The sequence below is a fragment of the Larus michahellis genome, chromosome 1 (genome assembly GCF_964199755.1).
Source record: "Larus michahellis chromosome 1, bLarMic1.1, whole genome shotgun sequence".
Lineage (NCBI taxonomy): Eukaryota > Metazoa > Chordata > Aves > Charadriiformes > Laridae > Larus > Larus michahellis.
The window spans coordinates 208,650,827-208,678,611 of record NC_133896.1 but is presented as its reverse complement, the minus strand read 5'-3'; the positions used below and the strand labels follow the sequence as shown (position 1 = coordinate 208,678,611).

Genomic DNA, 27,785 nt, shown 5'->3' with positions numbered 1-27,785 from the left:
TGCTGAAAAGCTACCCTTAGTCTAGAATGTAGTGTCTAAACTGTGGAGTTCAACTAGTAAACTTGATGCTGGCATAACTAATGCTGTTTCCATATAACCAATCCCTAAGAATATCAACTCAGATCAGGAGTGAAATGGAATTCCAAAAAAAAAGTAGCTATTCTTTGAGCAGCAGAATTAATGAAGTCTATTTTCCCACAGATTTGAGTCCTGTAGAAACTTAGACACATCCATCAAGGCCCTAACTGAGGCCGACAACTCTTCTTGCTGCTGAAACATTTGTAACTTCGTTGCTCCCCTTGGATTATTTGAAGCCCAGTCAAGAAAAAGCTCGCACTCCACATTTCCTCCATAGGGTCTCTCATTAGGTTCACTGACAAAGCCTCTCTCCTCTTTTCATCTAAGGAATTCTGATTTTGACAAAATTTGTGAATTCTTAGTAACATCGAGATTTCTACTTACCTTTTTTATTTCCTAGATATTGATCATGGGATGGGGGGAGAGGTAACACGCATATGAATTTGAATTAAATAGAGCCACTCACAGAAACACATACACAGACTCATGAACTATGGTCATCTTTTAGTAAGAAAACCGTGCTAAGAGACTCACCCCAGGACATGTGATGCTCACAGTTAAAGCTAGTTTATGACTTTTTATAAGTCATCAGAAGAATAGTCTGTGGTCACCTGAAATTTACACTGAAAATCCTCTGCAGTATTTCCTTCTGTGTGAATCTGAGTATTTGAAATTAAATTCTGAATATTTTAGATGGTATTTAGGCTCAGATTGTTTCAGCTACTCATTTTATCAATTTTAAAGCATAGATACAGTCCTATAGCTCATCTTCTGATGACAGCAAAAACAATGAAAATCAAAGATGTTTTGATGTAGATGCATATTTATTACACTGCTTTAATTTCGCTTAGACCTGTGAACCCAAATTTCATTGTATTTTTTTCACCTGATTCCAGATTTTGCACTTTGTAAATCCTTGTTTTTTACATTCATAGAATTCCATCTCAAAATCTTCCACACAGGTAAAGGTGGATATTTGAATGATTAGAAGAAGCAGATTTAATCTTTTTGTCTTTTGATACTTCTGCTTAAAACACCAGTATGGCTATGTAAGTAAATGAGCCAAATGATTATGGGTAATTAACTGGTCGGATATCTACAAGTAATTGTTCAGTACTCATAAGCATTTTGTGCAAGATTATACTATCATTAAACCACGTTTATAGTGTATTAAAAGTCTTAGTGCAATTTAGCCAAGTACATTTTTCTATATTTCCTAGAGTCATGCTTTCATGGGGGCAAAATAATGAATACCAAAAGACTCTTTAATTTAGCTAAGAAAGGTGTAATGAGAGCTAGTATCTGGCATTTAAATCCAGAGTAATTCTAGTCAGAAATATGGTATAACACCTTAATAATTGATCAGATATTGGGAGTGATAGATTCTTCACCTCTTGAAGGAAAGTCTTGCTTCATAACAATTTATGCTATTGCATTCACTGCAAGAGTAACTGGGTTAAATTACAATGCCAGTGTTATAGAAGAGGTCAGACTTCATAATTTAATGGTCCTTACTGGTTTTAAGATGAAACCTTCTGTAACACTTGGATCATTTAAAAGGTTTTGAACTGCAAAGTAATACAATGGAAGAATGTCTGTGAACGTAATAAATAAGAACTACCCATTTAATGTATTAATATAAGAACTTTCCATTATTATCTGTGTTTTGCTTAGATATTTTCTTCATCAGTGATTGCTCTGCACAGGGGATACTTATCTTCTTTGTTATATATTTTTGGCTCCTACAAGTGTTTCAGTTTCATTTCAGTTAGAATCATAATACTGGGGGCTGTGGAAACACACTGCCTCAGTCTGTGATTAATGCAACATGCTAATTAGGATTTTTTTTTTTCAGTTTGAGCTCTAGGACTGTCAAATCTCTCACTTTGATCTTCACTAAATTCACTTCAAAAGCCTTCTAAAAGTTACGTTAAAACATTTTTAACTTATCAGAATTTTTTTTTTTTCAGTAATGGCATTAATCCTAGTCAAAATTTCTTTATGCAGTTTACAAATTTCAGAAATATGTCACTTGGAAAAAATGAAATAATGACCATTTCATTATAATCTAAGTTGTGAGGCCCCAGAATGGTTAACCCTCAATGGGTGCACTGAGTTTTTATAGAATATATTAACCAGCAAACCACAAAACTCAAATGTTTCACCTCTGCATAAATTCACACAACATCAAATCTAAAAAAAAACCTGAAAGCAAGCTATGCAAATTTTTTATTCCTTTCTCTTCATGGCAAGGATTAAGGATACATGCCCAGGCTTTTTTACTCCTGGGCTCTTATAGTTTTGACTTACAAGTTGTCTCTTAGTATTGTAGAGAAGTGCATTATTGTGCAGTGTGCACATCAGTATAAAACAAGGTCAGTATGTACTGCTTCACTAACATGCTAGGATTTCTGGATGATATTCAGCTGGTGACTTGAATGGGGCACAGGAGGACTTAGATGTAAACAGAAAATTGATTCTAAATAAAAAATACATTCTCCAGGTTAGTTTCTTAACACAATCTGAGAGAAATGGCAATCATAAACAAAGGATGCAAAGGATAGAAATGAGATCTGACAGTTCAGAGATGTATTAGGGATAAAGCAAAGATTACTATTTCAATCTTTTTTGTTTGTTTGTTTATGCTATCCTTATACTTATTCACTTTTTATATCTACATTTTTTATATTGTATGGGTGGTTACAGTGTGAGTGATAATAAAAAAATTAGTGAAAATCTATATCATTATTACTTAGATCAATGGTGAAGCTACACCATTCGTATTACTTATAGAAAGGATTGCAGAAAATACCTTAATTCACTCTTGACTTTGCTATGCTGACAGGAAGTTTTAACAATTGTGATATTACCAGTCTGAGTTGCAACTAAACACACCCAAAACCAATCATAGATCAGTAAGATCTTTGACTAATAGTCTCACCGCATTTCAATAATGTTTCATCTTCAAGATCTGTCTGCTTTATGATGAGTCCTGTTCTCTTACCACAGGATATGAAATTGAATGTGTGTGGTTTGTGTGTGCATAGTCTTCAAAGAAGTGAACGTAATCAGAACAAGTAATCTGTAATTAACTAAAGACTGTAGTGAAAGAATCTAGTTTTATGGAATGAGTGAATAGTTCCCTTTTAGGTTAATTGTTTTAATGATATGATCAGCAGTTCTAACAGAATACATTCCCAAAACATAGAAGTGTTGTTTTGCTTTAGCAAATATACGGTGACTGAGTATGATGGGCTTATGCTGAGAATGACAGTGCCTTTTATTGGTAAGCTTTTGCCATCTGTTCTAATGATTTATTCATACTAAGGAAAAGGCAGGTGAAGCTAACAGAATGGAGATAAATAGTGATGGATATGTGCTGAATTGGACTGTGATTGTGCAAATGGGTTCAATGTTAACGCTAATGTTCAGGCAATTGCTATCATTCAAATGACATCTTCACATGCTATTTTATGGTCTTGAGGTGCAAAATATTGAAGATATAATGCAGAAGATCTATTTTTAGGCAAGTAATGATTTCCACTCTGTCTTCAGATATTCATCTCTTATTATGGATAATATTATAAAAATATTTATGTATATTTTGGCCTTTCATACATGGCAAATTTTAGGGACAAATTCTGATGAAAGATCTCTGCATCAAAGATTCCTGAAGCTGCGAAGATTTCACAATAGGTTTGCCTCATTTCTAAGTCTGTATTATAGAGTCATTTTCCTATGGATTACTGGCTTAGATAGAGCTTTGGTCTCACCCTGTATGGCTGTTCCTTTATGGAACTAAAAGTCCAAAAATCAAGAGCCTGAAATTTTTACATGAAATTCAGTGTAACCAACATCCTGAATTTTATTTCATTATGTACTGGCTTGATCTGGGATAGAGTTAATTTTCTTTATAGCAGCTCATACGGTGCTATGTTTCGGATTTGTGACCAAAACAATGTTGATAACACAGGGATGTTTTAGTTATTGCTGAGCAGTGCTTACACAGTGCAAAGGCCTTTTCTCCTTCTCCAACTGCCCTGCCAGCAAGTAGGCTGGGGGTGCACAAGGAGTTGGGAGGGGACACAGCCAGGACAGCTGACCCCAACTGACCAAAAGGATAGCCCATACCATATGATGTTGTGCTCAGCAATAAAAGCTGGAAGAAGATGAAGGAGGCAACATTCGGAGTTAGGGTGTTTGTCTTCTCAAGAAACCATTACGTGTGATAGAACCCTGCTTTCCTGGAAACATCTGAACATCTGCCTGCTGATGGGAAATAGTGAGCGAATTCCTTATTTTGCTTTGCTTGTGTGCACAGCTTTTACAGCTTTTATCTAGTAAACTGTCTTATCTCAGACCACAAGTTTTCTCACTTTCATCCTTCTGATTCTCTCCACCGTCTGACTGGGATAGGAGCAAGCGAGTGTCTGTGTGGGGCTTATCTGCCTACTGAGGTTAAACCATAACAGATTACAATTCTATGCTCCAGTAAAAGGAGAGACCACCATATCATTAATTAAAATACTGTGCTAGTCTTTTGTGTCCTTTTAAAGGAACAATGGTAAAATATTTATTGGATGCAAAGGAGCGTGTAAAGGATCATGACAGGTGGAAAAATGATGGAGATGAGTGTCATTGTATACATGTAACAAAGGTTACAACATAAGAATAACAAAAACAGACATGCAAAAACCAGTAGTCCGTCAGTAATCATACATATTGAGACTTAAAAACTTTCAGTACTGTTTTGTTATCTTCATTTATAACATGCAATTCTTCCTGGAGAAGAGAAGGCTGAGAAGGGGTCTTATCAATGCTCATAAATATCTAAAAGGCAGGTGTAAAGAGGATGGGGCTAGACTCTCCTCAGTCATGCCCGGTGACGGGACAACGGGCAACGGGCACAAACTGGAACACAGGAATTTCCATCTCAACATGAGGAAAAACTCCTTTACTGTGAGGGTACCAGAGCACTGGCACAGGCTGCCCAGAGAGGTTGTGGAATCTCTTTCTCTGTAGACATTCAAAACCTGCCTGGACACATTCCTGTGCAACATGCTCTGGGTGACCCTGCTCTGGCAGGGTGGCTGGACTAGATGGTCTCCGAAGGTCCCTTCCAATCCCTACGGTTCTGTGATGTAATAATTCATATGTATTTCTGAGGTAAGGAAGTCAAAACAGAGGTTTACATGTTACCTATACTTTTTCATAGGTGACAAGCTATTAAAATATGCAGTTTTGTTTAAAAGCTCTAGGAATCAGGCTATATTTTAAAATAGTTTTTGTAAGCTCATGCTTTTTGCTTAACACCTGTGGGAGCTTAAATTATGTGCTAACACAGATGACAAATGGTGTCCTTTTAAATTGTGATAAGTCTTTGGTGGTCCCATGAGTTTTGGATTCAGAGTTCTTTATATAGGTGTGACATGAGGTAGAAATCAGCTCTATGCCTTCAGAAGAAAAATTATGTGTTTAGCAAATATGTTGCAATCAAAACCTTGATACAGGTGAAAATGGAACACTCCTTATATATGCAGATAAGAATTTATTGTTAATCTGTCTAAAATTTTAACAATCTAATACAGAAACAGGTATTATTATTTCTTCACTTGCAATGATAAACACTTGTAATTAATAGTATAGTTAAGGCTGATACACAGAAACTTCCCAGTACCTATCCTATTTCTCTGGTACAATGTTCACTCTTCCAATTTTCTCTGCATCCAAATTTTGACAGCTTCAGTCTTCCTCAAAAGGGAGCTTATAACAGCTCATCAGCATCTGGAGTTTCCATCTAAAGGAGCATGACACTGATAAGAAAAAAATTCTTACACAGTCTTGATTCCACTTCAATGTTTTTTTTATATGCTCTTGCAACATAGATTGCTTGGTGCGATCTCCCTTCCTTTATTTCTATCTTAAGTTTGGCTGTTTTCAGCCATTACCTACTGAAGGCTTCCCCAGCACCGATTAACATCAACGAAATCATGTTTCCCTGGGCTAATGCTTGTTATTCATTCACTACATGAGTTTGTTATAGCTTTATGGTATGTGATCTTCACAATTAAAGAAATTGGACAATAGTAACCTGACTGCTGGAAAACTGTTGTCATAGCTAAAACAAGGTAAAATCACCTCAGCCAAAACCAAAGATAGACAGCTCCAGACTGCCAGCTCAATACAAAATCTGTGGGCTTTTATTGGTTGCAAAGAAATGGTATTTAATGGGATACAGATGGCTTTGCTAAAAAATAATCGACCATTTTGAAGACTAATTAGTACCCGTTACAAAAGTAATGGTGATTAAAACTATATTAGCTTTCTCTGGGATTTTCTGATGTTGATCCTCACCTATTAATATTGAACAGTGTTTCAGAATATGTTTATTAGCACATAATAGCTGATATATTTGTAAAATATCTTCTGGGTTTCTTCTTGGTGTCTGCAGCGTTCAGAATGTCATGTTCAAATTCACTAAAATAAATAAGCGTTGAATTTCTTAGGTTTTTTGATTGATTGACCTGCAGCTGTAGCATAGCTATCTATATTGTTTTACACCTCTTCCCAGGAAAATGTAAATTCCTCAAAGAAACAGCATCTTTAACTTCCCAGTAGGTACTGACTATTCCATATTGGAAAATATTTAATGCTTGGACAAACTTCTTCCCTAATATTTAATGTGCATTTTTCTTTTCTTAATTTCATCTCTTCCTCCTAGTTTTAGATTCTCCCATAACTTACTAACCAAATTACTCCTGAACTTTTACGACCCTTGAGGTTTTTTTGATTATTATTACTTCTGCCCTATACATTAGTTGTAATGTAGCCACAGTATTTAAATCACATGACTTCTCATTAACCTGCCACATTCTGTAAGTAATAAATGAGAGATGATATGCTATGAAAGAAAAATCAACATTCAAGCATTTCCAAATGTTTTCTCTCTAGACTTGTTCCTTGGTCTTTAATAATTTTTTATTCTTGTTAACTCCTGCTTTGTCTCTTCTTTCTTGATGCTGAAATGACATCTGCATTTCTGACTGAAAATCCATGTCTAACTTGTTCTTTGTTGTAACTAACAGAATGATGTAACGGCAGAGAGGTTAACTTGTTGGGTAAAGAGAGAACTGGGTTAGAGAAGAAAGATGAGAGCTGATGGGAAAAGTCAGATGCACCTGACTCCCAAAGTTAGGTATCATCTGGAAAACAGACACCTGACTAACAGAGAAGAAATGGTGACTAGCATCCAAGCAGCAAGATTTTACCACTTACCTTGAAAATATGTGGGATGATGGGAATTAAAAAGAGGGAAGCTAACTTTGGTATTAAACTGCAGACAGAAAAAAAGTCTGTCAAGCAAGATCAGAACATAATCTGCATGTTCCTATTCATGTTGTCTAACAGAAAACAGGTAAAAGAGGGTCAGAGTAGCATTTTGTCCCCTGCGGTTTTTTTCCTTATCCCAGAATTCATACAGTTGGTGGCGAGAAGTAGCAGGAAGTCATTCCGTACTTGGTGGGAATATTGATAGTGGGGGTTTTTTAGCCAGGGTTGATCTCCAGTTTGCAGAGTGTCTGCACTGTCAGTGTCCAAGTGATCAAAACAGAGCCTGGGATGAGAATCCAAGGGCTGCAGCAGGGGAGGGTGAAGGGGAGTGCAGTGCTGTTTAGGCCAGCACTGCTATTGAGTAAGTATTTCATCAAACAGCTTCCTTACTGGATTGGATAACGCTAAGTATAATGAAGGCCTGATTGCTGTTTCGCCCTCCAGGTACATGAGGCAATAAGAATACATCTTAAAAGAGTAATAGACATAGAAGGCAGGGAGAGGTAAATGAAGACCTTGAATTGACAGTTGCATGTAGCAAAGCAAGAAGTAAACTCCACTAGAAGATAATTGATTCATCAGGGACCTTTAAGTGTCAGATTCAGTAGCTGGCTGGAAAATGCTGCTTTTTTCAGGTGCAACTGAAAGGAGCACGGTAAAAAACATATTCTTATAATTTGTCCTTTCATTAGGCGAAAGCGTTTTTTTTCAATAAGATTAAGCTATGTTGAACCAGGTATCCCAGTGGTATCTCAATTCTATGTGGCTAAATTAAACACAAATTGCTGTTTATAACGCATAGGAGTCTGAGTTCCAGTAAATTAATATGGCTTATTAAACAAAGGAAATGCTAGAATAATCTAAGCAGTCATCAGCCATACAGCTGTATTCCCATACCTTGTCAGCATAATAAAAAAGTGGCATAATAAAAAATAGACAAGCCTAAACTAACTAACTAAAGCATGGAGTTGAAAGTGTATTGAGGCTGCTTCTAAACATAAACTGTTGGCAAGAGCGTGAGCAATGCAAGAGTAAAGTCTCCCTGTGAGCATGTTCCAGCATTGGTCCCAGTCCACACCCTAGTGACTAGAGCTTTGGAGGGCTTGCAGGAACTTTCTCCTGCTGATTGCAGTCTGCATGTAGGGACTGACAGGACTATATGACAAGACTTCCTCTGCCTCTCTGGGCCTTAACTTCTGCTGCTCTCAGTACTTTGGTTTCTGCGTGAGATGAGGGGACATGCACGTCCTTAGAGGTTTGCTGCTTTTCTAAGGGGATGGAGAATAGATTCAGTAGGTGGGAACCAGCAACACTACATTTCCATCCACAAGGCCACTGATAGGAATATGTGGACAGGAATCTGTCTGTCAGTTTAAAACAAGAGAAAACTTGGTTGCACAAAATCTGTTTCTGAGATGGAAGGGTTTTGTCTCCTGGAAAAAAAAGTTGGGAAAACTCTGGGCTTTTTCCTCTGCTCCTGTCCTCTCTCTTTTGGTGCAGAATGTGACACATTTTTCATGTGTCACAGCAGGCCTTCAGCAAATATAATTATTTTCCATTATTTTATAGCACAGTTTATGCTTCTATTTTCAATTATTACAATTGCTAAATTAAAGTATTATACTTATTAATCATTTAAAAATATTAGCAAAGTATTTCCAAGCTTTAAAAAAGTTCCATTTGTCGTAATATAAGGGAAATGAAACTGGAGCAAAACATCTGTGAAAATAACAGTGATACACTAAATTGCAGGTTTTTTCCTGTTTCCTTCAGTGAGCTAAAGAGGATCCTATTTAACTACTCACTGCTGATGTTAACTAATTCCTCTTAAATTATTATCATAAACACCCTAAAGAATAAATTACAAATAAAAATAGATCCTAAGAGGCCTTTATGTTTTCTTTGAAGTGCTCTCTGACCCCTGGGAAAATTTCTTTCCAAGCACTTTTCTAAGCACTAAGGGTAAATGAAGAGCTCAGACCTTCCCAGGCTCTGTAAAACCTTTCGTTATTTACAAAAGATTAAAAAATGACAGTTTAAATTTTCCAGTGAGTAGGAGTAAATGACAGGGGTTTATTTGTTTAAAACTACAGCATTGGAATGATACCTGACATTTTCAATTTGAGGAGGAGGCATTGCAAGAAACAGAACACCAAAAGGGTTACTGAGAAAATTACATTACATTGGGATAAAAATGTGGGAGAGAACCACCTTCACATCAAAAAGCCCTTCATGTAGTCTTAGAAAAACTAGTGGTTTTGCCCAGGTTGGCAAAATGAGGCATACTCTTTTAAGGGAATGTAAAAATCCTTCGCTTGAATCAGTTTCAGCAATTTGAATTCTTTCAAACATGAATCCAATTTAGTCTGCCTGAAGGTTCTTCCATGCAACCACCACACCTCCCAAATGCATGCTTTGGAAGCTCCGTAACAGATTTTAGTACACTATTGAGGGTAATCATGTTTTTGTGTTATTCTTCTGCCTTTACCAAAATCAATGTAAGAAGCTTCTGTTTGTTGGCCAACAGCTGTAACATCATTATTAAATTCTCTGCAGTACCCTATTTGAATCAATAAGGGGCCAAGAGGTCTTGACAAGCTGTATTTTTTCTAATATTGATCTTGATGACCAAGCTGGTGCCCTCGAGTCTAACCATTGATTCTAAGAGACAGAACTATCAAGTTGGAGGCCAACTTTGTGCTATTAAACACATCAGAGTTTGTAATTAAAGAAAATGTCACACTGTCATATTTTTCATTACAAGCAAAAGGAGTGTTTTCATATATATTAAAAATAAAATGAAGTGCACGGATATACTGGAGATATGTGCACTAAATTTAATTACTGTTTTTATAGACTGCATTCAAACTCAAATGAGGGTCACTAACATTCCATTGTATATGGAAGCTGATGTCCTTCTGTTTTTACCGAATTCAAAAATTTAAGAAAGTATTTTTATGAATTGATTTTTTTGGTTGCGTTCCCTGACCCCACTTGCGATTAATTTTGGAGAATCTCAATCACAATACATTTTTAAACAAATACAATTTCAGCTGGCCTGTGCTTGATCAGTCAAGGACCAGTAATTATTGAGATACCCCTATTCAGTTCAGTATGATGTAACATGAATTAAAACATGCAAATGATGGTCAGAGCTGTTGACCAAAGCATGCATATCTGAAAGAGCCGAAGAATGAGTTACCTGAAACTTGAGAACGATTTTTCCTCACATATCTTGGAATGCTGCAGCACTTGTTCCCTAAACATTCCAATATGAATGGCTGGGTGCAAAGATGTCTACTGACTTTTAGGAAGCCCTTAGCTGCATGCAGTTTAAGGTATAATTTAAAATAGCATAATTTTTAAAAGAACTATATTAGTATCTTGTAGAAATCTGATGTATAGTCAGGTTAAAGACAGAAACAGATTTCGAGTCATAGTGACATACCCTCCTGATTTTTTGATTGTGTATGTTATGGGATTAGGTTATGAATTACGATTTGTGTATTATATACTCTAAGAAAACCAGTAAAAGGCAGCTGTTGACTTAGCAAACTAGTTGCTCAAAGTAAGGGAGAAAACACTTACAAATAGGGAAAAGATCCACAGGGATGTTTAGCACAGAGTCATATGAAAAATTAGGTTTGAAGGGATATCACCTATGCCAATCCCCTGTTCAAACAAGGGCTAACTTCAGCCTCTCAAAGCCGTTTAGCTCCCATTTTGGAATTAACAGAAATCACCAGGTATTAATCTAATAGCTCTTGCAGTCTGAAGAGGCTAGATACAAGCATCAAATGCAAGTTTTGCACTTTCTATTTCAATACTCTAGCTAAAGATGACAGGTCCATAGATGTCGGGCCTGTCTTGACTTGCCCAAGGTCACACAGGGACTCCTTGACAGAACAGGAAATTTAAGATGTAATTCATATCGCAAAGGCTTTGATTTCCACAACTCATCATTTGCATTTCAAATTTCAGCTTTACTTGGCTTAGCTTTCTTAGGAATTGCACTGAAATATCTTCATTTCAGAATTTAGTAGAAAGCTTTTGTTTAAAATATTTAAGTCCCATTTTCATTACGCTGCTTTGCAATATCATTTTTCACTTTATAAAAATATCCTCAAGCTTTTCCTTAACAGCGTTTTTGTCTGAAAACACATATTGCAGTGGAATTCTATGTTATTTCTGAAAATATGAAAAGGAATTAAAATTCCTTAGGAATTAGTTGATTAGCTGACTTCACAGAAACTTCTACAGTACGTTCATTTTATTAGGCAATGAATATTGGTTCATAGTCTTACAAGACATACACAGAAAGAGGGGGAGAGGATAGGTGTATGAATCAATAGATAGATGTCTATATTAAACAGTTTGCAAGAAATACACCTGTTTTGCTGTAGAGAAATGCTGCTACGGAAGTGCACTGGGCCTATATTTTAGTTTTAAACACTGTTACTTTCTACTTTTACTTGCATTTTCTTTGTCTTTGCAAATTCCTTTGACCTAAAAACTGGTGCATTTACTGTCATAGGCAACGTTTTACAAAGTTTCAAAAAAATTGAAGAAAATAAGTATTATGAGTTATTAATATTTCACCTAATTGAAAAACTGAGCTTAGTTAATGTTACTACAATTTCTTGAAACTCAGAAGTTATTTTCTACTTAAGTTTTATGTTTTCCATGGACTTAAACCTCAAAATTTATATTGCAGATAACTGTCAGCATATATACATTGAGTCTGCTCTAATTAAGTGCATTTCCCTTTAGGGACTAAAACTGATCATACAACCAGTTTCCTCATTGGAGCTCAAAGGTGAAAACCTGTCAGGATATAATGCTGTCACTATCTTTCAATGTATATTTATTTCTAAAACCTCCCATAGAAATAATAAAGTCTGTTTTGACTAACTGGAAAATGAATTTTTGAAGACTTACCGTTTTTTTCGGAAGTGTTTTGAGACTGAGTTGGAAAACCATGAAGCACGTATTACAAACCACCCTTCAACTCAGTTAATGTCAGAAAAGAGGACTTCAGTGTTTGCCTTGTTTGGCTGTGATTGAAGGGTCAGGATTTGAGATATTTTAATTTCTTTTTCTTTCCTTATGACTTTCAAAAACAGCTGAAGAAATAAATGTATAAGAAGTACCAAAGTGAATGCAATGTTAAGATTACATATCGAAATCTAAAGATATTTTATTCAAAATGTATAGTCATATCAAATTTAATCTCACATTCTTAGTATTCTGCCATTAATTATGAAAACTATTACTTAAAAATCAAATAATCTCAGGACATTCTGAAAAAGAAGAAAAAAACAGATAATGGATATATGGTGCAAGAAAGAATTTTATGTCACTATATGTATGTTAACATCTCTCCCGACAATGAATCTAAGGAGCGAGAAGTGCTATGAATACAGAGAATTTCAAATGGTAATTGATGGAGTGAAAGATGATCAATACATGTGACAAGGCAAAACAAGCCTGCTTTCACATTACAACTGTCTTGGCCAAAACAACATACATGCTTCAAATCTGGTAGTTTTTCAGTTAGATCCACAGTACTTATTCAATGCTGAATATGGATGATACCCAAATTCCAGTTAGTTCTATTTATACAAGTACAGTAAGTAGAGAAAAAAGCAATTCTTCACACATTACAAAGGTCACCGTAATCTCATTATAGATTTATGGGGGTAATTTTGAGCAAATCATGTTTTCATGCAAGTTTTAGCGCTACTTTGTGTTATATTCCATCCAAAACCAGTCCTTACACTGCTTCAACTCCAGTCTAATGAAAAGATCTTAATTAAGGCAGGGTTAATAGAAGAGAGTAGTACAAAATTTATATTGCTTTTAAAGGATACCAAAATCAATTCTGCTTTAAGAATGTATTTGAAATTCTTAACTGCTTCCAGTTGACTTAATATGTGTGTATTAAATTGTTGTTATTTGCTAAAATCCATATCAAAAATGTTTTCTTAAGACAAGGAAAAGGTCATCTCTTTGTGAACACAGGATCATTCATTGACTCAGACCACAGCTATTGCTAGCTACGTAGTAACCTTTGTGGTACTATGGCTTATGTGCTGGTTGTTGCAATAATGAAAGTTCATATAAAACTGTATTTTTTGTTTGTGATAATAAATAGCATGTTTATTTAAATAATAGTTATTTTAGAAAAATACTCATTAATACAAAAAGTCATGGTTAGATAGAAAAATTTGTTTAGATGAAATGAGTTCTCAAGAACAGGTTCATTTTTCTAGTGGTTAATGGTTATAGCTTTTTCCTTTTTTTTAATATTACTAATTTTAAGTTGAGAAAAAAATTCAGGAGTATTTTTAGTTTTGTACCTGCATGAGCACACAACTAAACAAACTTCTATCTGCTCACTTTTTAACTGATATTTTGTGCTGTCAACATAAATTCAAATTCTTTTAATTTTTCACAACAAACTGCTTCTTCAGCTATATAGGAGAAAAAGACGTGTGTGCTCACCCTATGCAACAAGGGATCAATATCTTTAAAAAAGTTCAGGACAAGTATGCATATAAGGAACAGTAATTTGCTAAGGTGGCTTCTGACAATTTTGTCTAAGGGCAGGTGCATTCCAGTTTTCCATGCTGAAAGTAATAAGCTGCAGATATTTATATTACTTACATAAATGTATTAATTGTTGCATCCTGAAGAGTGCTTTCATACAATTATAAGTCTTTTCTTTCTGTAGCATTTTCTTCAGTGTTCTCATGGTAAACTTAACAAGAAAACTCCCAAAGTCCAATAATCAAATACATTAAATATTAGATTCCCCATCCCACCCTTGAGCATATTCAAATCCAAATCTAACTTATTTCTCCAATATCCTTCCTTATCAAAGTCAAAATCAAAATTTGGAAAATTTTGCATTCGTGTGTCCAGAGTAAGAGGATGACATTTTAAAAAGCCAGTGAGTCTGTCATTCAAAAAGGAGAAACTGGTTAAAGAGGCAATTCCTTTCAAGAGGGATGCAGCCTGAATTTTAAGCAGATGACCTTCTGCTTCTGCTTCACAGTTCTTACAGTGAATCTATGTAGGTTTCATTTCTGTCTGCTAATGTGACTCAACTTGTTGTACATAAAAGTGTTATAAATATTGATGATAATTGTTAAGCATGATATAGTGTTACATGTTAGCAACTCAGCTACTCAGGAGATAATTCTCTTCCTTAGGAAATGTCAATCAATCATGAGAGGTCCTCTGTTGAGGAGAAAAGAGGGAAAGGGTAAAATGGGAGGGGAAACAGAAAAACAAAGGGAAGAGGATGAGATGGAAAAAGGAACACATCAGCATTTTGATTCAAAGCACTAGTGCAGTTTTGATGTAAATACCCTGACCATCCTTCTTCTCTGTGTCTATATTTGGTTTACAGTGTGTTCTGATGTACACAAAACAGGTTTCTTTTTAAGGACATAAAATGGGAAATTCCACTCCAGGAGTGCAGCAAAGGCTCTCCAGCCCCTGATGGGACACGAGGACCAACAGACAGTCCTTTGGAGGGCTTCAAACCACATGCATGGGTAGGAATGTTCAGTACAGACTAGCCTACCCCATAGTAAACCTCATGTGCCGCATGTGGCTACTCGTATTCATGTAGGGAACTCAACTATCTCTTTGATACACTGATCTTGTACTGCTGTGTTGGACTGGTCCCTAATGTAAATTGCTCCTTACTTTGCCTTTTTTAGCTGTAGGGAAGCCTAAAAAAATATATTGGGCTAACTGATTGTACTGGTTTTAGGTTGGGATAGAGTTAATTTTCTTCATACTAGCTGGTATAGTGCCGTGTTTTGGATTTGTGATGAAAACACTGTTGATAACGCAGGGATGTTTTAGTTATTGCCAAACAGTGCTTACACTGTGTCAAGGCCTTTTCTCCTTCTCCGACTGCCCTGACAGTGAGTAGCCTGGGGTGCACAAGGAGTTGGGAGGCAACACAGCTGGGGCAGCTGACCTCAACTCACTAAAGGGATATCCCATACCACATGACATTGTGCTTAGCAATAAAAGCTGGGGGAAGAATGAGAATGGGTGAGATATTCAGAGCTATGATGTTTGTCTTCCCAAGTAACCGTTGGTGACACGCTGCCTTCCTGGAAATGGCTGCACATCTCACTACCAATAGGAAGTAGCAAATGAATTCCTTATTTTGCTTTGCTTGCGTGCACAGCTTTTACTTTGCCTGTTAAACTGTCTTTATCTCAGCCCACGAGTTTCCTCACTTTTACCCTTCCAATTCTCTCTCCCATCCCACTGGGAAGGGAGTGAGGGAGCAGCTGGGTGGAGCTTCACTGCCTACTGGGGTTAAACCATGACACTGGTGTTCTTAAGGATAGGTGTATGGATAGCCTGTTATAGACTACAGTGCAAAACTCAACAGTTTAATCTCATTTTCTTTTTTTTGGCTTGTAACACAGGTATTGGTTCAGGTATTGGTACTGAAAGAAAGACTTTGCTATTAGTTTTGGTTTAGTGAATGTAGAGATTTGGAGAAAATAATGACGCGCGGACTAAGTAATCACAGACTCACAGAATGGTTGAGGTTGCGGGTACCTCTGGGGCACCTAGACCTTGTTGCACAGGACCCTGTACAAATGGCTTTTGAATACCTGCAAGGTGAAAGATTCCACATCCTCCTGGGGTAATTTGTTCCAGTGCTCAGTCATCCTTACAGTAAAATGTGTTTTGTGAAGTTCAGAGGGAACGCCCTGTGTTTCTCCATGCACTAGTAACATGATGACTTTTTCAATAATGTATCAAAGCAAGTCTGAATATTCAAGAGTGTTCCAGCTCTAATAAGAAGAGAACTATTGGCTTGTAAACCACTGAGAGATTTAAAAAAATTAAAAAGGATAAATCATGAAAAGCACACAGAGGTGCTGGCGTATGCTTAGCTGAGCCAGGCAGCTTCATCTGAATCTATAAAGAATTCTTTCCAGACGTAGCCGTATTCCCCCCGCCCCATTTTGCTTTAGCCTCTATCAGAGGTGAACTTCCAAAGTTGATGGAGAGAAGCAAGAGAAGTGGGGCAGAAAGGAGGATACTCAGAACATCAGTTCAATGAGGAGAAAGAAAGATCTAATGGCCTCTCTGGGACAAATGGTTGTACTAGCTCCAACCTAACTGGGATTTGAAGCACAGGGCGATATGGGAAGGGGAGCAAAAGGACAACTGTGGCACTTAATGGTCTTAGGATGATGGAGCAGGCTTCAGTTGTTAGCCCAGTTAGCTGGGCTCCCATTAAGGAGACAATGAAAGGAATGTCTGGGTGCAGACATTCACATGTGTTGCAATAACGTTTTTAATACAAATGAATGTCTTTGGTACTGGTCCTTTGATAGTTCTAAACCTGGGATCTGGTCCAAACCTGCATACTTTGTCTATCACAATTTCAACATGGCTTTAACTAAACTGGTATTTTTAGAAAGGAATTTTACTATGTTAAAAGCATTCAAAGCACATATTTTCCCCCTGAAGAACCACTTCATAAGCAAAGAAATGTACTCTGCTGATCTTCCTTAAATTCTTATATGACTAGCCCTAACATGTATCTCTGACTTTTATCTTATTTACTCCACCTATATTTAATTTGCACACAGCCGTGATGTCTATGCGTCAGTTCTCAGTGTAACTTACTCTTACCATGGCTTGAGTAGAAAATGCTCTGAATAACATAGCAAACCACAGTGGCCAGTATTTAGCAGCTGAGCCCTCTTCACTCTGCAGTTGTCTTGATACTACTCCTCAGTACCTTTGCCTGGATTAGAGAGCAGTTAGTTACCTTTTGCCTTTACTGTTTTTTAGTTACAGGCACTGTGTATTGTCTGATCTTTACTCCTGCATTACCTATTCTCTTGTAGTGACTTATTAAGTAATGCTATTTTCCTTGCAGCTCTAATAGACCACTCTTCTGTAATTGAAGGAACTCCGCTATCTGAGAAGCAGCATGTTTCCAAAGTGAAGTACAGCGAGAGGCAGAAAACTTAATTTCTTTTACTGTTTAGACAGTGACTCACTGTTTGACTTTGTGCAAATCACTTAGGAGGTCCAAATTTACAAGCATCTGCACAAAATTTGGGTGTCTTCATTTTGTTACCTACCACAGAGTTTTGTTCCGAAAGGCGCTCCAACACAGGGAACAACAGTTAAAGGCAGCGAGAGCTGCAGGGGTTTGACGTATTCAAAAATCAGGATAGTATTAAAGTGTTTCAAAGTCAACATCTTAAAACCCCAGGTGATTTCAAGCATTTTTTTAATGTTGCCTTGAAAAATACTGTCCCTTGATTTCCCTATTTGCAAATAGAAAATGATAGCCTTCCCAAGGTCTGTTCATTGGAAGTGTTTATAAAACTTTTTAGGATTCCTTGTGTTATAGAATGAGACGTTTACCCAGCCTTATTAGTATTATGAAGTTGCACATATTGGAAACGTTATGAACAAGACAGGATGGAAATAACTCAGCTGAAACTTCGACTCAGTTTGCTAGACTGTGGCTGTTCGCCAGGACTTCTGATAAACAAGATTCAGTCAGTCTTCACTGCACGCTGATCCACATTATTGGGTACCTTATGAGTCAAAACAAAAAAATGAATTAGTCATAATCCTGTCTTTCCTCCTAGAAAGTGAGCATACATCTGTGAAAAATCATCTGTGGTTACAAAGGTGAAAGAAAGCACACTGTTAATTAAACTCGAAAATAAGTACTTTGCCACAATTAAAAAGTATCCGAGCAAACAGATGTAACAGAAGTCGAACTCAGAATTCTGAGTTCATCATGAGATGATTACTTGCATTGGCAACCAGCAGTGACAGTGTGCTGGTTTCCAAAAGGTATTATTTTACCGACAGCGACAGCAGCAGCAGTGCCAGCAGAAACATCATCTCTGGTAGAAAGGTGCAGCAACACGTCCCTGTGTGTGAACACAAAGATCCAGCTGGAGTGGAGTTTGATCACAGCTTTGGCCAATGAACTTGCTCACAATTTCCTTCTCCCATCAATGTACCTACGTTTTACTGCATTGGAGCAAGCCCACTTGCATGACAGGGCACTTAGGGAAGATTACACTATGACAAGACAATATGCACGAAAAAAATATGAGACTAAACTCAGTAGCAAAGTGTTACAACCTAAAGGGTTACCCAGCCTGTGAGTGTATAGAGATTGCTACTGTTGGTTTGTAGGATTCTGTTATACGCACGGAGATGGAGGCTTTTGTCCTCTAAATTTCTCTAATTTATTACAGATAATCACAAATACCATACAAATCACCACTAGCAAGAATGCTACCAAAATAATCACAACTAGCAACCCCAAAAGTGGGCCCAAAGCAGGGCCCAACAAGGTAACAGAGTCTCACTTCAAAAATGATCCATGTCACAGAGTCTGGAGTCTGCTGGGCATCCCCAATGAAAGGCCAAATCTCATAGAAAGTTTGTGTGGAATTCAACTGGTTTAGGAAAGTAAAAGTATATACAGCATAGGACGTTCTCAGAGAGAGAGGCTCCATTTTGGATAAAAATTAAACCCTTTTTATATCATAGAGACAAAAGAGGGCGTAGGATACCACCACTTTGACCAGCCAGTAGATGCTGTTAATGTCTATTCTTCACTTGCAACAGCCAGTAGGTTATTTCTGTTCTTTCAGCCCAATTTTGTTTTCGCAGACTGTTTCCACTTTTTCAGACAGAAGGTTGCCATTACAGTTTCTTGGGTTTTGCGCTTACTGATGGTATCTCAGGATGTCACCTGTTTCTAGGTTCCCTACCTGTTCTTCAAAGAGGCCAGCTGTACTTTTCAGGGATGTTTCTGGTCCCCAAGGGCTAGATCCCAGGCTCACAGCTCCCAGACTGGCAGGCATTTTCTTTTGTTAGTAATTTCCCCCTTTCTAATCAGGCTACGTTTTTGGCTGCTCACATCAGAAAGTTATAGTATTAGTTATGATTTAGAGTAAAATCCCAAACTAAAGCACACAGCACTGTATTACTCACTTTTTACAGGCTTCTCTGCTGATGTTAGAGAACCAGGAAACAGAAGCTAAATATTACACCTACAAACATTTGCCCACTGGGCAAATAATCATCTTTTGGAGCTGAGTGCGTGTCCTCAAAGTTTCATGTATAAGACTAGGAATTATCTCCTGCTGTAGAATTTTGCTCTGTCAAAATCTACATCTAAGTAATTCTTCCATTACTGAACTCTACGGTTTAATGCTCATTATAACCTTCATCTTTAATAGCTTTGGCTCCTGGTGACCTTGCCAGTTCATTTCTCCATTTTTCCTTTCTGGAAAATGGACATTTACTTCCATTATGAAAAAATCTTGATACACTGCAGACAACACAAGTGCTAGGTGTTACAGATATTACAGTCACCATTATTATTGTTATAATGCAGGGGGGGAAGAAGGACTGTTCTGGGATCGTGCCTACTGTTTCTGAAGCTTGCAGAAGGAAGGTGAATGTAAATAGTCAGTACAGAAGTACTTGTGAATATCAAGACATACTTTAATTTTAAAGATGGACCTGTTGCTATATATTTAAAGACTTGAGTAACACTCTCCACTTGTCTCTGCCAGACTAAAATGTATTAAGAATTATTTTAAGTTATTGAGCTCCAGAGAGTATGCATATATTTGAAAGAAATTCTTATATTCACAGACTTTGTAAAAATTTTCCTGTAGGTCGAGTCTATTAACTACAGTCTGTTAAAAGGCTTGGGCTGAAATGTGACAACCTATGTAACGACTAGTACACGTGATAACGAGCTTGAGGAGCCATTTCTTACCTTTAAGATGTCCTGGTATACCTACCCTCTGCATCTCTTTTCATATTCTCTTTTCATCTGTGAAAACTGTACAGTATGAGAAATAGATTGAAGCAGGAAAGCAGAAGAAAAAGATGCTGAATGGAAAACATTGCATTAAGAATCCAAAAGCAGTTGTGAAACACACATAGTGGAAATACTCAGGTTTTTTATAGCGAGCATATTCTTCAGTGCAACCTACAGTACAAAGCCTCCCAGAGGACATTTAGGAAAACAATTGTCTTTGATTTTAATGGAAACTATGTTTACTGAGGATGGTGCTGTCTGCCTTGAAGTCACCAGGTAGCCTGGTTGCACAGCAGGAACCTCTTGCCTGTAGTATAGACACAGATAGCGAGACCCGCTTCAACTGTCTAAAGATGCCTGAGGTTTCCTCCAGTTCAATGCAGGAGGCATTACATTTCTGAGAAGCTTCTTTCTTCTATACAGCTGAGTTTGCCCCTACACATTTTCGAATCAGCTAGGAACTGTGGGCCCATTTGACATAATAGGAAAGAGGCTAAACAAAGTGGGAGGAAGATCTGATTTACCCACTTCAAGAAGAAAAGTGGAATTACTGAATAGGCAGGTGAGCTAAAAGGTAACTATTTTTCTGAACCATGCTGCATCAGAAGCAGTAGATTTGTTTAATAAGTGCAGAAGGGCAAGTCAATTGCCAGGATATTTTAAGGAAACATGAAGGATATTGAGCTTCTACACAGAATGAAACTTTAAAAGGGCTAACTTCCCTGTGAGAGGTCAAAAGTGGGAGAAAGATCTATACATCTCTCAAGCTATTTTTTCTAAATACAGGAGGTCTCAATCAAAGATCTCCCCAAATATCTCTCCTCTCTATTTCCCTCTCCTATCTTGCCCTTCCACAATATTTAATAACTTTATCACTGCTTCCCCTTTCTAACATATAAAAATTCACTGATTCTTAAATGGTCATTAATGAGAATGTAATCTGTCTTGTCTGAAGTTCACTGGGAGACTGCACAGCCCTACAGCGTGAGCTATTCTTCACAGCCTCCCTGCATAGCCTTTCTGTGGATACTGATTTTACACCTCTCTCCTACTCTAATTTCCTGTTCACTCAATAGTATAGCATCTATTAGTCACAGAAAGTTGGAAAGTATAAGACTGCAGCTGGAGTACTCTGAGGCTTGCAAATAACCAGAGAAAGGTTTTAGACCTTTGGGTGTAATGGGCTGTAAAAGTAAAAGCTGTGATTTATTGTTTCTTCCAGTTACTGAAACCTAATGGCTAGCCCACCTTCTATGGAGTTCAGTCATCTGCAGATGTTTCTATCTAATAAAAAGGTTGAATAAATTGTGGTTCTTTTCCTTTTAATGCATCATACTTTCATGTTATTGTGCAACCTTTTTTGCACAATTATGTTTTTTGACATTCGGTTCAAAGCTGAAAATAATACGGATTTATTTTTATTTTAAAAACAAAACAAGTTTTAAAAAATGAAATCTATGACTATCAGTAGTAAAAAACCCAGATTAATTATTCCTGTTACTTCATTTAAATCAGTCTAAAAATAAAAAATATTAATAAATAGGCATATGGATATGTATGAACACACATTAATAGCTTATGTTAAACACATGCTCAAATAGATCATGGAGATATACCTCTGTAACTTAGTCAAGAGAAAGAAAATCAAGGAAACAGAAAAGTAAAGTGCAAATCATACCTAGGGTAAGTGATTGGGCATTATTTCAACAGAGAATTTCTCTCTTAGTTTCTAATTTCCACTACAAAAAAAACAACCCAACAATATACATATACATATATACATATATATACACACAAAACACCACAGAATGGCACAATTCTTAAGGGCAATGTCTTCCTTTCCCAGGTATGGCTGTACACTCTACAGGCAAATGATTGATCATCTTAATAACATCTAGGAATTAGTTTCAAAAGGTGATGTGAGGAAGTGGAATTTTTATGCTCAAGATATTTTTATGGCTGAAAAAGAAACACATCTTATATGTAAATTTAGTAATTTATTGTAAGTATAGTTTAAATCCTAACTGTCTACTTGAAGAATTCTTATTAGTTCAGCTCTTATTATTGTGGAAAAAAAAAGAAAGATATCAAAAATAAAGAAAATTATACTATTGCAGAAGAAGTTGAAATTTCCATACACACACTCCTGATATTTACCACTTTTATGATGTTACCGTTTGATTTTCCAACACCTTCTGGATCCAAAGGTTGGCTTCAGTCTGGGAAGAGGGTACAACTAGTTGTCAGCACCCTGCGTCCTTCACTGGGACTCATGTAGATGATTTATTCCTCCTCATCTAACATTCACATTTTTATGTGTTTGCCAATATGCTCACAACTTGCTATTTTTTCGCTGGTTTTCAAGTGCATGCTTCACCTGGACTTACTATTTATGGCACACTTTACATATGTTAGATACATGTTGTTTGTTCTCTCTGTTGCCTGCAAAACTGATTTTGCCAGGTCTGCACCTCCTTAGCTGGCCATTTGCGGGTTGTTTATAGCCATTGGGTCTCCATCCTCAGCCTGTGTCCTTTCTCTTGTCCTTGTGTGCCTGCCCCTCTCTACACTGCATCCTGCATCCCCGCTTTCAACGTCTCTTTTGTCATACCATGGCTATATTCCTCTATGCTATGTTGTTATGTTACAGTCATAAATATTAGATCATACACAGAATAAATACTTGTTACCACTACCTATATGAAAATTGTACCATAGAAGGATAAGCATAAGCAAAATTAAATGGACATAGTTAACTTGGTCATTTCGAAAATTGCTGTTACAGCTCTACCAGCTAAAACAAAGTTTAGCTAGGTAAAACAAGTTCAGGCAAAGTAAACCTGACAAGCCCTAGTCTACAGGCCTTGCAAAGTTAGTACAAAGACCATGGCCTGTTTATAGCAGTGGTAATATCTTATTCACTAGGCTACAGAATCCATTCCATTCAGAGAAGTATCTCGTGCCGTTTCTACCTTTTAGGTAAATGAGATGCTTCATGGCTGAGGTCTGCAATATCCGGGTGCTGACTGGAGAATGTAATATTTTAGTCAAAAGAAATAAATAGTGGTTGCGTGGAAGTGCTTCTGCTGGAGGTGGGAGCTGAAGTTTTTCCTCTCAAAGATGGGTAATGGTTCACCCATTTCAGGATGTGTCTCTAAATGATTGCTAACAAACAGGTGCTTAGAAGACGGGAGGAAGGGATGACATTCCTTACTAGAGGTGCCAAAGGTATGCCATGAAATAGAATTTTGAAAGTTTATTAGATCATGAATTTCTACCACTCGGTGATTTGGGTAAACAGCTAGACCAGAAGAAGAGTGTATTCGCAGGCTTACCGACATGGATATTTACTTACATCAATAATTATCATTAGTGATTATAAAAATACAAATATTGTAAAGGAAAGAGAAGTGAGATCTAATTCTCTCTCTTCCAATATGGTGGCTTCATTACTGGTTTTCTGTAATCTTTCTCTTCATAATCTTTATAAAATGTCATTTTTTTCTGCAAGGTGAGGCAGCTCTAACAGAAGGGTGACAAGTTTGCCTTCCTCTACCTCACAAATCTAAATGGTTACTGAACTGCAGATGCAGCTTTGAATCATTCAAGCAGTACAGGATGGAGCTGTAATATCACTTAGGTAAATTCTTATCGACTAGGCTGGTCTACAAAAAGTTAATGAGAACAACATCAGAATTTCTCCCTTGTACTGATTTTTTACGTTGTGTTGGAATACGCAATCTAAGTCAAAACTACTGTCCAGTCCCTGAATTTGAGGCATTTCTAAAGGCAAGGTCTAGGTAAATTTTTCAATTCAACCTTCAATGCCAATACAGTGAGGAAAGACTGTTCATAATTCTCAAGTGCATTAGCCATGAAATTGGTAGTTAGTTCTACCACAGTGCCTTTGGTAGAACTTTGGACATCTAGTATATTTCCTGGCAATGACATAGACAGGTATGACTAGGACAGTTAATTGGCTTTTATTTATTTGTTTATTTTTTATTAGGCACTAAATTACTTAATAGATGTAGTTCCCAGGTGCTGACTGATTCCCAGGAAAATATCTTAAGTATAGAATAATTTGGAACAGTAAGACATTCTTGTGACTCCTTTAATCAAGATAAAGTATTGCCAAAGCCAAGGGAAGAAGCATCTGAGAACATAACTCATGTTGGGTACAGGAAAAACTGGGAAAAAGCAAAGCTTTAAGATGATGTAACTGTGTTTACTGTTCAGTTAATAAAGACTTCTGCAGAAAAAAGTCTGGTTTTCAGCCTTCATGTGAAAGTTAATTAATCCAAAAGCTCACATAGCATCACGTCAGTGGTGGTTTTTTGTTTGGTTGGGTTTTTTGTTTTTTGTTTTTCTAATTGAGGTGGCAAACAATTTTTACAAATTTACTGAAAGTGTTGTGGTTTCTTTGTTGTTGCCAATTTAACTTAATGATTGGATGCCCCGGTAGAAGAGACTGGTTCAAACAATGATTATTTTAAGGAAGTCTTATGCTGTATTTTTTAAGATGAAAAGCAAAATGGCGATGCATGCCTCTAGCATAATTTAAAATGAGCAATTTGAAAATGAAGTAATCAATGAAGTTGTAATTGCATGTTATCTGGAAAAGACCACTTTAAAAAAAATAATAATATGAGAAAGTATCTTTAGAGAAGCACTCATGAGGTGGTTTAAATTCAAACAACAGAAATTATTTTATATTCCTTCTGTTATAGATAAGATACGTAAACATAATAGGCTAACAGTGTAAATTTGTAACTTTTCCATTCTTCTCAGTACTATCCTTTCTTTATAGGGTAGCTGATAAAAAAGAACTATTCATTCCTGTTTCTTTTTTGTTGTTGTTGTAAGAAATACCATTTTTTCCCCTAACAGCAGAAAACAAAGTACTTTTGAATCCTGCATCCATTCTGAAACAAGAAAGGTATCTTAGATTCAATTCATACAGCCAACCAACATTGCCATGTAGTGCAACATCCAAGAAATGAAACATGAGAGTCAAATGAACAGATCTCCGCAAACAAGGTTTGTGGGATCTAAGGCTTCAAATACAGCTCTACAAATACATATAACTTCTTTTTCTTTTTCTGTTCCACAGATTATCAAAAAGGAGTCCTAATACATTGTGATACAGTTCCACTCCTGAACATCATCAGTTTTCACTCATCCAAGAACTATTCTGTGGACATCAGTTCTGTTTTGAAGGACAACTACTGTACAGCCAATAGGAGAGTTGAGGTAGTGGATACTTAAACTAAACTGCTTTTGTTATGAGCTTTATTGCTTGCATTTATCAGTTTATAAAATAAAAATCAAACACAAAAGTGCTCACCAGCAGTTTAACCTGAATAAGCTTACAAATAGAACATAGATCAGAAAAAAGAAATCAGTTTTCCGGATAATATTATTATTTTTCTCACCATGGTTTTGTAGAAGGTTCTGCCTTGAAAGTGTTTACCACTCCTTGTAAATGTTTTTAAATAGTCACTGCAGTATACTCTTCACCTGGGTGCACTTTTTAAAAATAATTTTCGTCTCATATTTAATATCATCTGATTAGTTCTGGAAAACTCTGTAGACAAGTTTTAAAGACAAAGTCTGTATTGCACTTCTAGCCTCCCAGGTATTTCAATGTGTCTTGGCCTAGTTCAAGAATATGGTGGGTTCGTTACAGGAGTCTGAAATCACAGGCAAGTTCTCATGAAGGTAACCTAAAGGTCAAGGATAATGCACCCTTTTATGCAGCTAGAGTTTGTTCACAACTAATATCAAGTGGTTTGTGTAACTCAGTGCATGTTTATTAGAATATTCAAATAAATACAAATCTGTTTTAATGAAGCAGGTGAATGTCAAAAGTTCTATGCTCATTAAGAGCCTATTGTGATACAAACCAGTGCGATATAGCAGCTGTAGGTATGAGTCATTTCAATCTGATATTCATTATCCAGATGAACGATGGATATTCACTTTAAATTTATCATGAGTACAGCCACAGATGGAAATAAGATGGAGTAAATGTCTGTGGTTATCTGTTAACTGGTGTGCTTCATCATTTAATAGCTGAATGACTTATGATCATGTAGTTCATTTCAGAACACCTCTAATTAATTTTTGAGTTGAGTCTTTATTCTCAACCTCAAACTATGGTTTATTAATAGGTCAACATAAAGAGCTTGCTGAAGTGTAATGTGTGGCTGTGCAAACATATTTGGAAGCACATAGTTCATTGTTGGATGTCGGATGTTTTACCTGCCTACTCAACTAATTGAGAATCATATCAGAAAACTAGAAAGCCATTGTAATGAGTGAGACAGACAGTGACCTCCAAACAGACATAACTGAGTTAGAGCTGATGAACTTGATATCAGTAGATTCACAGTGTCGTTTTAAATATAACACAATTTAATTCATTTTCCTGCCCCTGACGATGTATTGCAACCACTAAAAGCATAGGAAAGATTGGCAGGTGAATTTTAACTTGTTTTCTCTGTACAAGCATTATTAGAGTAGCAGATTTATTAAAGGATATTCTTTATATAAAAAAGTATTTTGGCTCTGAGCACATGCAAAGTGGGCATTCTGGCATCTAAGAAGCGTCTTTAATGTCCTTGAGGAGCAAGAGGAGGAGAGAATAGGGAAAAGTTTTTTCCCAAGCTATAAATGAAAAATCACTCTTCTCTTTCTTGCCAAAGAACAGCAAAGATACATTTAAGACTTAGTTTTGTTTGAAAATTTAACTTTCTACAGATTTCTGTTTCTCAAAATAATAACTATTTATAGGCTGAATAATTGTGTATACTGTGTCAGAATTCTGTTAGTCTGTAGGCTGGAGGCTTTTGATAGTCCAATTTTGACAAATATGCCATGATTATTTATGCAGATATTCTTTCTACATAAATCTATAATCTCAGGTGACAGAACTAACTTCTGGCCTGCCAGCCTTTGTGCACAATGTTAACTTCATCCTCTTGCAATAGATCAGAAATGAGTGTTGTTTCTGTTTCTTAAATCCATGTGGTTTGTTCCTAATAAATGTTAAAGTGTTCACTTACAGGAATTCCTATGTAAAAAAATAACATAAATTGCCAGTTATCACTGGTAAATAAAACACAAATCATGCTGTGTTTTATTCCACTTCTATAAAGAAGGAAGATGATTTGGCACAATTTTATACCTAAGCAGGAGCTTCTTATTTACTGAGGAAGAGTATGCCCTCAAAACAATATCTTTGGTACTCCATGCCCTCAACCTCTCAGTAAGTATACAGTGTGAAATAAAACAGATTTAGGGAAAACACTCAGCTCCCCTGACTATAGTCCCTTGAATCTTTTCTCAGCTCTGAGATCCAGGAATACGTCATCCCTCCTTTCCCAAAATGCAGACGATCTCCATTCTTTTGCCTAAGGTTTCGCTCATTCCCCTGTTTCTGTTCTTTCATTTCCGTGGACTTACCTGCTGTTGGATATCCCAGGAATAAGGCTTATGTACACAA

At 36.6% G+C, this 27,785-nt stretch overlaps 1 protein-coding gene across 4 annotated transcripts in view; it reads left to right on the top strand.

Moving 5' to 3' along the window:
- CNTN5 (contactin 5) overlaps positions 1-27,785 on the top strand; it is a 661,723-nt gene that overhangs the window by 176,528 nt on the left and 457,410 nt on the right. For 3 of the 4 annotated variants that reach the window (XM_074570954.1, XM_074570986.1, XM_074570965.1), the window contains exon 2: positions 25,392-25,531. The exons of the other annotated variant lie outside the window; for it this stretch is intronic. The gene's annotated coding sequence lies outside the window, so the exon portion shown is untranslated. The remainder of the gene's footprint in view (positions 1-25,391; positions 25,532-27,785) is intronic. 4 annotated transcript variants of the gene reach the window in all.